At 39.1% G+C, this 16584-nt stretch overlaps 1 long non-coding RNA gene across 1 annotated transcript in view; it reads right to left on the bottom strand.

Moving 5' to 3' along the window:
* Positions 1-5233: 5233 nt before the first annotated feature.
* The window catches only part of LOC138164771 (uncharacterized), a 132132-nt gene continuing 120781 nt past the window's right edge, over positions 5234-16584 (bottom strand). Inside the window, exon 2 of the long non-coding RNA XR_011169170.1 lies at positions 5234-5564. This is a non-coding gene — a long non-coding RNA (uncharacterized lncRNA). The remainder of the gene's footprint in view (positions 5565-16584) is intronic.

Below are 16584 nucleotides of genomic sequence, written 5' to 3'. Positions count from 1 at the left end.
TATGAACGTAATTCCCAACTCTGACGGACTTGTACCAACCCTCTGTCTAGCCTTACTAGACCTATTCATTCTTCATACCTTAAGTGGTGTTTAAGTTATCCTTGCCTTAAAACTCTTGCATTTGTACAAGGCAACAGCCCCCTCTGTTTTCTCTAAAATTGCAGAACACTTAACATTTCCAGGCCATGCCATGATTGAACTCTCTCAGAGTAGAGCTGCCTCTCTGGGAGCACATGCCCATGGGGTTTCATTTCCATGAGTCAGATGACAGAGGCATTAAACAGAATGGACATTATCTTCTATTCTTTTTAGTTAAGCAAATGTCCTTGTTAGCACCTTGCCTACTTCCAATAAGGCACAGAAGCAGGTTAGACAAAATGTAAACTTGACTAACACAGAAACTTCTGTCCATTTATCCACAATCAAAGGGGTAAGGTGCATTGGGGTACTTTTAAGTAATGTGTACCATGGTGTGTAAGAGCTACTTTGGCAGATGTCACTACCATGGATGGCCATGACCTACGTCATGCCGGCCATTTTCCCTGCACCTGAACACTCACTAAACTTGGGCACAAATGGCCATTTCTTTACCTCCCTTGGAAGATTGCTTAGGATATAAGGTTGTTCTTTTCATTCCAATACCTCCTTCCTTGAGCTCCCCATTCAACAGCCCATCATGATGTTTTGAGAAGTTGACAGAAATTCAACACATTTCATCATTTAGGTAAAATTGAAGAGGAGCAAATCTAGCAATTTTGGAGAGATTTATTTGAGAACAATTTTTATGCATGAAGAAACCTAATCTGTTGCCAAAAGCAGCAATGACAATTGGGAAAGTGTTGTAGCCATTCTTTATCCTTGCATCCCCTGTGCCTAGAACACCACTTGCCACATTTTGTTGTTCAGTTGTTTTTCAGTCACATCTAACTCCTTGTGACCCCATGTGGGGTTTCCTTGGCAGAGATACTGAACTGGTTTGCCATTTGTTTGCCAGTTCATCTGACAGATGAGGAAACTGAGGAAAACAGGGGAAAGTGACCTACTCAGGGTCATAGAGCTAGTAAGTTTGTCTGAGGTAGGATTTGAAGTCGGGAAGATTTCCTGACTCCAGCCCCCATGCTCCATCCACTGCAACACCTCGCTTGCACTTGACACACAGTAGGTGCTTAATAAATGCTTGCTGATTGATTGCTTGATGAATGGTAGAAAACAAGCTTCATCTCTTTTTAAAACAGAAAAAGGAGTAGAAGGAAGAACAAGCTTTAAGAAAATTTAGTGAGAAACCTGATCAAGTCATGTGAAGGGCTCTGGTGCGGGCTCAAAGAAGCACCTTAGAGACCAAATTGGAAAAGCCTTTGCCTCTGCTGTGGAGGCTGTCTGGGAGAGAGCTAACAGCCATGGGTGGCCCAGGGATGTGCAGGCCTTCCTTAGCCTTTGGTTTGCAGGCAAGGTCATCTTGACTCCATCAAGACCCAGAGCACTGCACAGGGCCCTGGAAGAGCTCCATTGTCCCTCACGAGATTTGATCCTAATTTACCATTAAGGAAAAAGCAAACAAACTGATTGGTGAAGGATGTCTCCACAGAATTCAAAAGACAACCTATAGAGCTCACTCCCTCAAGTGCATGTATGTCCACGAACAGATGCACGGATCTAGTTTACATAGCCTTGGCTTGTTTATATGTACCTGACAGCTTGCTAGCTCGTCTTTTTCTTGGGCCCCCGAGTGCCCAGGGCATGCCTGACACATGGCAGACGTGTAAGAAAAAGGCCTTGCTGTCGACTGATTGATTGACACATGCAACAGATTTTAGAGGGCCAATGAGCCCAGCCTGGGATTTGAGAGGAGAGGAGAACAGGCTGCACCAGCTGGGGGAATTTGAACTCATTTCCTCGATGCCCAGTTACTCCTGAGTTATCGGCTCCTATCTTGATATCCTCAGTCTGTCAAGGTCACTGTTTGCCTGTGGTTAAGAGATGCCTAGAGGTTCCAAAGAGAGGAAGTTGAGGATGACTCAATGGGCACTGGAAAGGCACACAAAGAATAAAGGTGGTCTGCACCAAGCCAGAGAACCACAAACAAGGCATTAAAAAGCAAGAATGATGCATGATATGACTTGAAATAAATATGTGAACAAAAAAGGAAAAGGAAAGAAAAATATTCATTAAGCTCCTACATTGTACCAGAAACTGCAGCAAGCACTTTACAGATATTATCCCATCTGATTCTGACAATAACCCAGGGTGCTCAGGGCTACCATTATCCCTCATCGTTAGCCAGGGAAACTGAGGCAGATGAAATTGAAGTGACTTGCCCCGGGTCTCATGGCTAAGAATCTGAGGTTAGATTTCAGATTGGCTCTTCCTAACTCCAGGCCCAAAGCTCTGTCCTCTGCCCTATGCAATAGGGGATGCACTAGTCATGAAATAGGAATGAGATAACTCTTCAATAGTTCCCACGTTGTAGCCTTGTATGTCATCTTGTAGCCCTTATGCAATAACTCTCCAAAGCCAATGGAAGTTGAGAGAGGATGCTGCGGTGTTCTTACAGGAGAATATAGCGGAAAGGGGCATGGGATGACCAGCATGGGTGAGCAGTGCTGGAGAAAATGCCTATATCAATGTGATCATTTGGTCTAAAGCTTAAAATGCTATATAAATGCTAACTTTTTTTTAAATAATGCAAGCAGATAAAAGCTTGAAATCTAAAATTTCATCAATAAAAAGGGGTTAAAAATGAAGCCAACCAAGAAAGTGCCTTGGAGACAAGAATATAGATTCATGGGGACCTTAACTGTTTCTTTTTTTTTCTTTTAGAACGGCAATTGGGGTTAAGTGACTTGCCTAAGGTCACACTGCTAGTTTTTGTGTTAAGTGTCTGAGGCTGGATTTGAACTTAAGTCCTCCTGACTCCAGGGCTAGTGCTCTATTCACTGTGCCACCTAGCCGCCCCAAGGGTACCTTCTTTCTTGAATGTCACAATAAGCTGTTCAGGGAAAGAAAAGGGCTGAAGAAGGAACCCCTTACAAGATAGGCTGCTGGACAGTTCCTTTAAACGCATCCAAGTAAGACACTTCCAACAAACAAACAAAGTCAACTTCCTGGAGGATCCAGAGCCAATTCCAACATGACACCCCTTAAGTTCATCACTCCTTCTTAGAGCTATTAACAAGGAATTCTTCCCTGCATCCAGAAAGCACGGGTGTTTGAGAGGTATGGGGCAGCAGTTGAGGAATAAAAAAGAGGTGGGGGAGAGGTAAATGAGTAACAGCCATGAGTAAAGAGCCGGGATGACTACTGGCTCATGCACTGAGAGGGCTAGGTGAACTCCCAGGAAAGGTGGATCGTGGTGACAGGACCCCTGGTGATGGGTGGGTCAGATGAAGAAGCCTCATCTTCTTGGCTCATGTCAGGGCAAGTGAAGTCCAACAAGTAGAAAGTAATAGTCTGTGAAATAGGGTGAAGAAATATATCTCTCTGGATGTTGTTAACCTCAGGCAAAGAGCGACATTAGTTACTACTCTGCTCCCATTTATTAATGCACTACACACACACACACACACACACACACACACACACACACACACACTGATAGGAACAGTAAAAAGTAAAACAATACGAAGCATTGTAATTTCTCCTAGTTTTGACAACGCCAATTAATTATATGGTGAGTTTCCCAGACCAGTGAATGAGCTAATCATTCATCTACTGCAATAGGGTCAGTTTCATGATTTTGCTCCCCCACTTCCTAGAAGGCATGATCAGGGGCCAATAAAGAGACAAACAAGATACAAATAGGATAAATAGGAAATAATCAACAATGGGAATTCACTGGAATTAAGAGGCATTTGGAAAGGTGCCCTGTAGAAAATGGGACTTTTGTGGGGTCTTCAAGGCAGCCAGGAAAATCAGGAGGCAGTGTTGAGGAGGAAGAACATTCCATTTTATCCTAATTTTTCTCAATGAGAATGAGAGAAAAAGAACATTTTTGGAGCTGAGACAGAAGGTTTTGTTTGAGGAATACAAGGAGGTAGGCCAGTGTCACTAGGTCAAAAAGCATGTGATGGGGAGTAAGGTAGAGGAAGACTGCATGGTGTGTGGGGGTGGGGGAAGTGGAGGCTATGAAGGATTTTAGATGCCAAATGGAAAATTTTGCATTAAAATCTGGGGGTAATAGGGAACCAGTCTAGGTTATCATCTAGGGGGCTAACATGGTCACACATATCCTTTCAGAAAATTGCTTTAATGACTGAAGGGAGCAGGGACTGGACTGAGAGAGACGTGGAAAAGGTAGACCCACCAACCAGCTAGAACAACCCAATGACCTCCCCCTTACCCATTGCTACCTTTGTTCCAGATCACAGAGCCAGTAACTGAGGCAGGATTGAACTCAGGTCTTACTAACCTCAAATTCAGCCACAATGGCACCGAACTGCCTCTCTTACAGATACAGCAACTTGTTGTTGCACACCTTAAATTATTTACACAACACTCACAGGTTATCTGTAGGACCGATTTCCTCATTTTCCCCCACAGGGGCTCCAGTAACCTCAGTTGAGGAGAGTCTGGGCTGAAGCTCCCTTCCACCCCACTACCATTTTGCCTCTAAAAGTCAGATGACACAGAAATAGTTACTGCAGAAGGTAAATTCACAAACATGTAAACTTCCTTCCCTAACACCTAGGAGGTGAAATCCTCTTTCTTCCTGGTATCACTCTAGTCTCTGGGAAGGGAAAGGAAGCAGGTCTATAGTTGAGCTCAGTTCAGACACAGTGGATTTCCCAGTTCCAAATACATGTTTTTATGTGTGTGTGTTTGTGTGTGTGTATAAAGATTTCCCCATTTCCTTCCTCTCTTTCAATCCCTTCCTTTATCTCCTCATCCATTTTCCTATAGAGCCTCTTATTCCTGACAAAATATAGGGATTATCTTCCCTTCCTTGTTAAACTTTTTTCTTGGTTAGGATATATTGACTATTCCTCCTTATCCTTTCCCTCCCATTTTGCAGTTTATGCCCACAAAAAGAAAGCAATTCACTTGTAGAGGTGTTGTCATGAAATTTCGAGCTGGATATCTGCAGACTCTATCTCTACCATCATTTTTTATCTGAATTCCAGTTTTACCCTTGTTTCTTTGTGTACTTTTGTAGCAGCAAGCACCCCAAGCACGTCCTCAGGGTTTGCTGCCCATACAGGTTCTTGGATCTGCTTTGTTAAAGGAAAGCAACTCAAAATGGGTTAACAAGCTTACTTTAATCAGTCAGACATATATCGTTTACCTTGTTCAGGGGAAAAAGGTCAGCACCCCAAACTTCAAAATATACAGACAGAATTATCAAGACATTAACAGATCAAGTAGACAGCTTTCCAAACTGTCCAACCATTACATCCATACCCAGTCAACATCTGGGTTTCCGCATCGGGGTTTTTCAAAGCCGGGGGACTCTCAACAATGGCTTCCCAGAATTCAGATCAAATCACAGAACACTTCTCAAAGTGAGTCCCAAAACAAAGCTACACATCAGGGCTTATATAGCCTTCTCCTGGCTCAGAGAATGTAACAACCTTATTGACTCACTGGCCAATCAAGAAGTATCTACTGAAAAACAAGCCTCCCTCCCCAGGCTTCAGGTGCATTTTGGCCTAGGAGCAGGGAAGATCTTCCAAATTTGCATTCCCATTACAACTTTGGAAAAGAAATCTCTTGATAGGTCCCTGTTATAGGAATGTAAATTTTTAAGATCTTCTCTGCCCCTAGGTTAAGTGCATGTGGATCCAGTGGTGGGAGGCTGGTTTCTCAGGAGATGCTTTGTGATTGGGCAGTGGGTCAAGAGGGTTGTTATATTATCTGAGCCAGGAGAAGGCTATATAAGCCCTGATGGGAGGCTTTGTTTTGGGACTCACTTTGACAAGTGTTGTGTGATTTTACCAGATGAGGCTCTGGGCAGCCATTGAGAGCCCCTCGGCTTTGAAAAACCCAGATGTTGACTCTTTCCTCTCTGGTAACTGTGATTTGGCATGCATGTAATAGTTGGACACTTTGGAAGCCTGTCTGCTTGAAATATTTTTGTGTGTATACTCTGAAGTTCGGGGTGTTGACCTTTTCCCCCTGAACTAGGTAAATGATATGTTAGATTGATTAAATCAAGATTGTTAGCCCATTTTGAGTTGCTTTCCTTTAGAAAAGCAGATCTAAGAACGTGTGCTGGCAGCCACCTTGGGGATGCTGGGGTGCTTGCTGCTACAGTCCCTCCCACGTTAGGTTGTTGTTCTCATACTGATGTTCTGTTAATATGGTAGGAGTCTCTCTTTTTAGATTTTTTTCCCTTTTTATCTGTGGTATTTTGTTTCATTTTCAGTCCTTCCTTAGTTGCTATGAGTTTATATTTCTTTTACTAATATTGTTCTAAGTATTTGGAAAGTAAATTTTCTTTGGATGGATGCCTCAAATACTATTTTTTTTTAATTCAAGGTCCATATTGTCAGAAACAAGCATCTTTCCAAGAACTCCATGTGGCCATCAGTGAATTTAAAAAATATATATATTTTTATTTATTATTCTCTTGCGAGAGACCAGGTGACCCATAAGAAGGCCCACCCTTTCAGAAAATTACAAAGCCTTTTATTCCTTAGTCCAACTCACATTTCCCTCCCCTGTTCCCCATTGGTTGGGTACTTCAAAATTTATACCTAACAAAAAACACCTACGCTGCCCCCCAGTGAGTCTCCACCCCTGATTACATTTCACATTTCACCTCCCCCCATCCTCATTCTCTTCAAACTTTATTTACTAAAAGAATGAAAGGCCACAATTTTTTTTTAGAACAATTCCAACTCAGGACGTCTGCTTCACTCAGATTGTACGATCTCCATAGCATGAGAAAGGAATTTTCTCAAATTCTAAGAGAGTTGACAAAAGTGAAAGTTAAAGATTCAACTCAGGATATCCTTAAGAAAAGCCCTATTATCTAAGATTGTGTCTTGCCTTAATAAACTTCATCCTTAATGAACTTCACCTGGCCTGGCAGTTTTTAACACAGGAAAAAGTCCTTTTCAGAGAACTCCAACTTCTCTCTCTAAAATCAGTTTACTTCCTGTACTAACCATCCTAGATTTCATAGATAATGTATCATGATTTCAGTGGAAATAAAATTCAATCATCCTTTATGATATGATTTCATTAATGCTTAAATCCTGGGTTTTTTGTTTATGTCAACTTGAGGAATATCTTGATTTGCTTTGCTCTATTCAATCCACTTTTGTTTACTGGTGGGTGAAGAAGAGTTTTATGTTACTATGTTTTTGTTTTTAAATTTCCTTTCTTTTATATTTTAAAGTCTTTCTCCTGGCACTTGCAGAATTTGCTGTTTGCCTTTGGAATTGTTAAATTTAACCATGATGCATCTTGGAATATATGCTTTATTGGGTTTTGTCTGTTTTAAAATTAATTTTGCATTTTTTTCCAGAGATAAACATATTCTTTTTGTTGGCACTTTTGTTTTCTGTGTTCAAAGCTTCTAAGCAATGTTCCATATTGTTTGTTCCACTATGATATATAGACTTTTGTCTTGATGTGCTCTTTTGGGAAACCTATAATCCTCAAATTGCCTTTAAGATCATTATGTTTTAGTTGTAAATAGACCGTGCTTTCTTTGAAAGTTGTTGCTTTTTTATTTTCTTGTAATGATTGTCTTTTACTTTTGTATAGTTTCATTTCCAGTCAATTGTTCTCTCTTTGCTTTCTTTGGTGAAATTTACCACTGCAGATATAAGGATGTTTGTTTTGTTTTGTTTTGTTTTTTTCTCTTTTGCTAATGTTGAATAATTTCTCCTGTACAGGCCTTAAATTATGCTCCAAATATTTATTTCTCTTTTAAACCACTCATAAACATTCTGCTGTGCTACCATACTGTCTTGGGAATCCACACAGTCTTCTCTCTAGTCAGGTACTTATTCATTTTCTTTTGTCTTGCAATATTTAATCAAAGATATCTGAATTGATTTAGCTGAGATGGAGCGCACCTTCCCTTTTGTTAGTAATGGCCTCCCTGCTTATTTTTAAGGTATTTACCTGATTTTTTTTTCTTCCTGATATCTTTGCCATTTTAATGTTTATTTTTTTCTCTTTATATCCCCTATTGAACATTTTCTGATTGGTGGTTTCCCAGGGGACGAGATATAAAAAATATCTGAGGCTCCTCCTATTCTGGAAAATGCCTATCTCACCTACCTCACTCTGCCAAAACTAGCTTCTGAGGGGACAGAACCGGTCACAGTTGGGGGCCACTCTCTTTTCCTGTAAGTCTGGTGGACAAACATATGCAGAACCTGGTGTCCTGCTCCATTTCCCTCATTTCCTCAGTGCTCTAGCTGAGTTCTGTTGAAGCACACTGCAGTCACAACCAGAGTAAGCATCTACCTTTTGGTTTTTGTGGCAAGAAGCTGAGTTTTCTTGAAAGGTCATGAGTTAATCTGAATAGCGCTGCCACTGCACAGTGGCAAGGGATTACTGAGGGAGAGATTAGAGAGCCACCTTTTCTGTGGTTAGTTCGTTGGGATGGCTTATTACACTGAGGATTCTTGGTGTCTTACACAATGGGGACAGCAGAAACTGCTTGATTATTATGTGGAAGACTGAGAAGTCAGAAAGACAGCAAAAAGTATCTGGGGCTCTGTCTTGTTGGTCACATGGTCCCAAAGTATGACCACAATTTGCTTTCATTTCTCCCCTTCTATTCTCACAGTCCTAATCAATCTTTTCCTGTTATGATAATGTATGGGCCTTGCCATCCCCCTATTTACTTATTCCTTCAACAGGCTTCTAGTTTCACTTTCCCCTTTACAATGTCTAAACCCCATTATAGACATATCCAACGGTTTCATTCTGCAATGCTTCCTCATCCCAACTTGGGCTAATTCCTGTTGTAAACTTCTCCATTCTTCTTAAAGTGTTTCCAACACTTTGTGAAGAACCACAGGACTGAATAATTCCCTGTGGAACATATTCATCTGGGTTGCTGTCAATAATAAAGATGCTCTTTCAAGCTTTTCTCATTCATTGAAAGGGTGAGGACAAGGAACATTGCAGGGAAAGGAATAAATATTTAAAAACTGTGTCAGGATGTTTCTCCCCACAATGTGCTCCCTACTACATATAATTCAATACCCAGCTCAGATTTGAAGCCTTCTATGAAATTTCCCTTAACATATTTATGGGAGATGCCATTTGGTAACTATTGGAAAATAAGTTTTGAAAACTGACAGTTGGAGAGGTGGCATGTGGAAATAGTGGGGGAAAAAACAACACCACAAAATATTAATAGCACTGAGCCTCTCTTCCTATTGTAAAATATAGCTCATCATTGGTCCATGTTCAAAACCATTCCAGTGTGCTGGAACTCACAAGAATCTGTGCCACACTGGAATGACCTTGAGAATTCACCATCACTTCACTCAAGTCACCAGAAGAAGACTTTAATGGAAAATCAAGTCAAAAGAACAGGAAAATCCTATAAAATTAGATTACTTATTGAAAAGTTCAATCTGAATTAGGGTAAAGTGTTAGAATTCTAGAATAATGCATTGTATGAAGTAGATGTTGAGCTATAAATTTGATTTTTAGAAAGTACACACTTTTTTCAAATGTACAAAGTACCTAAAATATTCTAAGAAGCCCTCCTTTAATAAATAAATTGGTGATTTGTAATTAGCATATTTAAACACCAACTTAAGCAATGATGGAATACTTAGCTTGTAATTAAGTTGTTTATATTTACATGAGTACTCCAAAAATGCTTGAAAAACGATTTGTTATTTTCCATTATACATTACCTCCTTGCAATCTTATTACACCATTCATTTGCTTAGCAAATATATTTGTCACAGGTCGTGAAAAGTTAAATTTCCACCCACCCCTATACAAATTATTACAAATTGCAGAGTAATTTATTTTAAATTAATAAATTTTACTATAATCCTGGAAATGCTAACAATATATCATGTGTGGATTAGCACCAATGGCTGCAATGAAAGCCCAAAATTCAAGTTCTAACAAATGTTTGGCACTGACTATGAAATTGAATGAAGGGCACAGATAAATTCATTTTTCTATGGAATCCTCTTCTCTGTAGACACGAGTTCACATGTTTCTTTAGCTGTAACAGTTAAAGGCATGAGAACTTAATACAAGTAATGCTTCTGTTTATAATAATTTCTGTTGATCCTAAACTGATCCTTCCCCTAATGATTAACTACTCTAAGTTTTCACCTCTAATTTTCAAACTAAGTTCAGAAATTGGAGAGTATCAATCCCTATATTAATTACCAAATAAATATTTATGAAGAACCTACTGTGTGATAGGCATGGTGCTGCGCACTAGGGATACAAATTTAAAACAAAAATATCAGTATTATCTTTCAAGGAGTGCAAAAAAAAAATCCTCAGAGTGATTGGCTGAGGGACAATCCAAGCCCTTCCTCTCTCACCCCTCATAGAAGCAGAAGGGATCAAATCAACTTTGAATGAACCGAACTTGAGATTCGGTCACAGTTCTTCTTTTTGTGTCTGTCAGCACTATTCTTTTTTTCTGTGAATTTCTCATTGATTGGTTTTTGTCCTTTTGTTTGCATCAACAGATTTACTGGTGACCCTCCCATTAATCAAGAAGGTCTCGACCCGGATACCATAGACAAATTTCTGTGATTTATGAATATGAATTAGAAAATTCTTATTTTTACTTACTTTTGGACCCTTTCTCATAGTGTTTTAAAAGCATAAAACATACAAAATATGTAGTATGATAAAAGCTAACTATTATAATGAAATAATACTAGTCAACTTTTTTCAAATTTACAAATTTCAAGTTAAGAAGCCCTTGATCAGCCAAATTCTTTATTTTATCTTGAGAAAACTAATGACCTGAAAGTTAAAACTAAAGTCCTGAGGTTCCATAGATAGTAGGAAGCAGCCACAATTCAAGGGGAAAACTCTTCTGAATGCAATCAAGGGCTACTCCCATGCCAGACTAATGTTCAAGGGAGAGAGATTGATGAGCCATTGTCCCCTGTGCTCTTGGCTGGAACAACAGGAAAATGCCAGGCTCTTGTCATGAAGAGAATTTGGAAGTCCTTTATTTTCATGGTCATGATCATGGTCAAGTTCTCATCCTCATCATTATCATCATCATCATCATCACCAAGATTTCTATAGCACTTTAAGGTTTGCTATGTGTTTTCTATGTTATTTTCTTTTCTAGTAACCTTCTAAGATAGATGTTATTATTAGCCCAATTTTACAAATGAAGAAATTAAGGAAGAGATTTTGAGTATTTGCTGGAGGGACATGAACCTTCAAAGCCATATTTTAGCACTCAGGTGGCACTGGGGATAGAGCACTGGCCTTGAGGTCAGGAAGACATGAGTTCAAATCCCTCCTCAAACACTGATTAACCTTTTGAGCCTGGGCAAGTCAATTAAACTTCTTCCGCTTTAGTTTGCTCACATGTGAAATTAAGGTCTTGCACTCTAAGTTCCTATGAATTTCAACTCAATTCAATTAAACAAACATTTGTGGAGTGTGCTAAATGAAAAATCTGCAACTTAAGCTTAACAAAATCAGCTTTAGATGCATAAGATGGTGGTAATATGATGAGACAGAAATTTTTCAGGAAAAGATATTGGGGCTTTAGGAGACTTCAAATTTAAAATGAATAAGTGCAGTCAAGAAAACTAATGCATGGCATATCCTAGGCAATTAAGACCTAGCAGCAAATGAACATAGTAACCCACTGCTTCATATGTCAAAGAAAACATACCTTTGGGGGAGAGAAAGTCTAGTGAAGAAAAATTAGGGAAAACTGGAAAGTGGTTTGGTGGGAAATGGATGGAGAGAAGTGTCCCTGGGAACTGTTCAATCAGAACTCAGACCTGAAAGCCTGTTCCAAATTTTCCTTCCTATTGGTAAAGATGTGCAGATATTCCTTGTCTGACTTCAACTCAGTAAGTGGAACTTTGGGTACCTTGTTTCTGTCCATGTATAAAAGAGGGGTTAATGCTGCAGGATTTTAAAAAAGTTTTTTTACTGTCTCCAGTGCCAAAAGATAATGACTCAGGGAGAACTGAGATGAAAATACAAAGAGACAAACCTTCATTCTCATAACCTCTCCCTTTCAGACACTAAATGAGGAAAGGATTGCCTTGACCTGTAGACTTGGGGCCCAATGTCTATAAGCAAAGGGCAACATCATTTCTTTTATTTTTCCATCTAAAGAATAAATCAGAGATAGTATCAAAGGGAAGTTACTAAGATTCAATAAGACTGAAGAAGACTTCCTGTTGAAGGTGAGAGTTTAGCTGAGGGGTGAAGGGAGACAGAGAAGCTTGGAAGTTGGGATGCAGAAGAAAAAGCCCCAGGCATGAGGGAAGCCCAGCAGAAGACATTCTAGGCTAGAGGAGGAGCTTCTTGTGCAAGGAACAGCTGAGTTAATTCCCAGGCATTCAAGGTATTAATAATATTACTTACCCTAACCCTTAATGTCTCCAACTCCTAGTCTACCATTTGAATTTTCTCAGAAAGATTCTGAAGATCACCTGGCAGGATAAGATATCAGACACTGAGTTCTTTCTTGAACTGAACTGTCAAACATTGAAACCCTGCTTCAGAGAGCACAAATCCAATGGGGTAGCCACCTTGTTCAAATGCCAAACGTACGCTTGCTAAAAACACTATTTTATGGAGAACTCACACAGGGTAAGTGTTTACATGGTAGTCAGAAGAAGCAATACAAGGACACTCTTTAAGAACAGTGGAACTGATTGTGTGATGTGGGAGACACTCAGCATGGCATGCCCACATTAGAGAAGGTGTGTGCTCTGTGAGCAAAGCAGAACTGAAACAATTCAAAAGAAATGTAGTATACACAAATTTAGAGTATCCACCCCAAATGTTCACACAGACTCTTTGTGCCCAACCTGCACTAGAATATTCCATATTGGTCTGATCTGCCACAGTTGAACACACGGAAGCTTGACTCTAGTAGGGTGATTCATTGTGGTCCTCTTCAAGGATGAAGGGCAGCAACCAACCTTTACTTTCTCTAAGGGAAAATAAAGCAGCAAGCAAACAAAAACTAAGCATTGTTTGACATAAAGAGATTAGGCTTGCATTCAGAATCAGATCTGATTTTGAATGCCAGCAGTTTAAGTTATTACAATGCATATTATTCATTTTTCTGGGGCTCAGTGTCCTTGCTTCTCCATTGAAGAGGTTAGGACAAAGGATCCTTTCCAACTCAATGCTATGAGGATTTCTTCTTGTTGTTTTATTCACATTTTGGTCAATTAAAATAGACTAACCTAATAGAAGAAATGCCAAAAAGGGAATAAGAAAAAAAAATATATATATATACTTTATTTGTTTATCTATCTATCTATCTATCTATCTATCTATCTATCTATCTGTCTGTCTGTCTGTCTGTCTGTCTGTCTATCTGTCTATCTATCTATCTATCAATCTATCTATTATATTTGTTCATTCTTTTTTTTTACTTATTCATTCATTTGTTTGTGTATCTAGCTGCAAAGGGAGAAGGGGGCAAGGAAGAGCGATGGACCTAGAATTTCATTAGTTTGGACAACTGCTGAAGAAATTCTCAGCCTAAAAATAGTAACTGCCAAAGGCTATATCTGAGTTCAGGTCTTCCTGACTCCAGACTGGACACTCTATCCACTGCACCATCTAAGTGGCCATAGGTAGATAACAAATCTCTATGCAATATTAACAAATAATATACACATATGATTTATAGAATACATAGTAGTACAGAATAGCTATTCACTAATAGATAAGTAGACAAAGGTTATAAAGAGCCAGTTCTGAAAAGAATTTCAAAGTATTCACAACAGGAAAGAATCTTCCAAATCACAAATGATAAGAGAAATGCAACTCAAAAAGAACCCTGAGGCTTCACCTTAAATCTGAAAATTGGAAAAGATTACCAAAATAATAACAATAGTTAATGTTGGAGCGTAGTGGAATGATAGGCACACTAATACATTGTTGGTGGAGCTGTGAAATGATACAATTATTTTGAAAAGCAATTTCCAATTATGCAAATAAGGTGACCAGCAGTTATATTATTTGGCTTATATGCGAAGGAAATAATCATTAATAAAAGAGTCCCTGTATACTCCAAAATATTTCTAGAAGCACTTTTTGTGAAAGAAAAGTATTGGAACCAAGTAGATGCCCCTCATTTGGGGAATAGTGAAATAAATTGTGCGTGTAATGACAAATGTAATGGAACACCACTAAACTGTAAGAAATGGTGGGTCTGGTGGATGCTGAGAGTGTAGAAAGCATGGAAGCATGGGAAGATTTATATAAACTGATTCAGAGTAAATCAGTTAAGAATCAATTAACAAATCTATACAATGACTAAAGCAATGTAAATAGAAAGGATGATACACCAAAAAGTCAAAAATGAAAATAACACAAGTATAAAGTGCAGCAGAATACAGATGAGGAGATAGCAGAGGACAGGCCTACACCACTCTAGCAAGGAGGGAGGTCTGAGGCTCTTTTCATACTTTGTCAATGTAGCAATTAGCTAATTGTTTCCCCTTAAAATAATACATTTTGTCCTATGGGATAATTCTTGGGGAGAGGGAGAGGAAGGCATAAATGGGATACCCCAAAACTTAGCACAGTTCCTGGCACATTGTAGGCATTTAATAAATGTTTATGGGTTGATTTATTGATTGATTGCTATTATAATAATGTAAGAAACAGAAGGCATCAATAAAAGACACTTATGGTGGTGAAAAATTAAAATGCATCAATAGATAATATTAATGGCACTTTATTTTGTCTTTTTGTCTTTTTTTACTTTTTTCTTTTTTTTTTCCTTTCCTTCAACACTCCAGCATCTTTGGGATATTATCTCTGGGGATTTTGCAACAATTATTCCCATTTTGGAGAAGTCCAACAATATAGTTCACACCTCACATGTGACTGCCAATCTTGTAGCATTCTCCCATATGTTCACCACAAGGAGTTCACCCAACATGCTGGGACCTTGCTTTTCTTCTCTTGATACAATGAACATACTAATGAAGCATCCTAAAAGCCCACTTGCTACCCCTCCTTCTCACTCCATGACCAATCCATTCACTGCTGCAAGCCTCTATACCAGTGACAGCCTTCTTCATACATTCTTCTCCATAATAACTTGTTTGCTATGACATCCACTTCACTCGTGCCTGCCAATCTTTAAATGAGTTTCAGTTTCGTGTTTTCAGTTTACATAGGATTCCATGAGTCAAAGCTATAGTACATCGCTAAAAGAAAATTCGCGTTTTAGATAAGTCTTTGTTTCAGTGAGAAGCCAGGAGTCATTGGACTCTCTAACATTCCAGATGCACAAAAGCATTTTTCTTCCTGTTCACTTATGGAGTCCAAGAATTTCTCCATTTTCAATCTCTAATATCTATCTCCCTACAAATATTCTCACACTTCCCTCCTCTCTGCTAAAACACCAAGAATTTACAAAGCCATATCATGACATATGACTGATCACAGCTCCCATATCACGAAATGTTATGATTTACAAAGTTCTTACCTCATAACAACCCTGTGAGAGCAGAATTATCATTATCTCAGCTTCAAAATGAGGAAGCAGAAGCTCACAAAGGTTAATTGACTTGCTCATACTTACACAGCTCGAAAGAGTCTGAGGTGGAAATTCATAGAATCAATGTCTCCGATTGAAAGGGGACCTCGGAAAGCATCAAGTCCAAAACTTTCCTAAACATTCTCTACAACTTATCTGACAAAAATAATCATGTGTCATGGAATATTGCTTGTGCCATACTATAAAAGCAAGCTAAATTCATGCCATTTTTAAAAAAGAGTAAATAAAGATCATATACACATACACACATACACATATACAAATGCATGCATATAAAGGCGTATATATGTATCTGTGTGTATATGTGTGTGTATGTGCATGTATGTATATATGAATAGGGAAGCTAGGTGGAACAGAGGTTAGAGTAACAGCTCTGGAGTTAGGAAGACTCCCCTTCCTGAGTTTAAATCTGGCCTCAGATACTTCCTAGCTGTTTGACCCTGGGCAACCCACTTAACCCTGTTTTCTCCTGTTTCTTCATCTGTAAAATGAGCTGGAGAAGGAAATGGCAAACACTGTGCTGTGCTTCCAAGTAAACCCCAAAGGAGGTAACGAAGAGCCAGATACAACTGAAAAAAAAATTACTGAACTGCAACATTGTGTGTGTGGGTGTGCGTGTGTGGGTGTGTGTGTGTGTGTGCATGTGCGTGTGCGTGTGTGTGTGTGTGTGTGTGTGTGTGTGGTCACCAGTGGCCAAGCTTTATAAAATTGCCATCTAACTCCATGCCATTGTCTTCCCAATGGCCATTCTTTGTCCGCTTATTTCTTCCTGCAATTTAGCCTCACTCTTCCTTTCTACATCCTCCATCCTTTGCTCCTAGTTCTTTAAAAAAAAAACTAGATTTCAACATTCACTTCAATAAGATTTTGAGTTTTAAATTTTCTCCTCATCTTTC

Source organism: Petaurus breviceps, unplaced genomic scaffold, assembly GCF_028583685.1.
Source record: "Petaurus breviceps papuanus isolate PSGF00001 unplaced genomic scaffold, PetGlider_PUasm1.0 207, whole genome shotgun sequence".
Classification (NCBI taxonomy): Eukaryota; Metazoa; Chordata; class Mammalia; order Diprotodontia; family Petauridae; genus Petaurus; species Petaurus breviceps.
The sequence above is the reverse complement of the archived record's forward strand: the minus strand, read 5'-3'. Positions and strand labels throughout refer to the sequence as shown.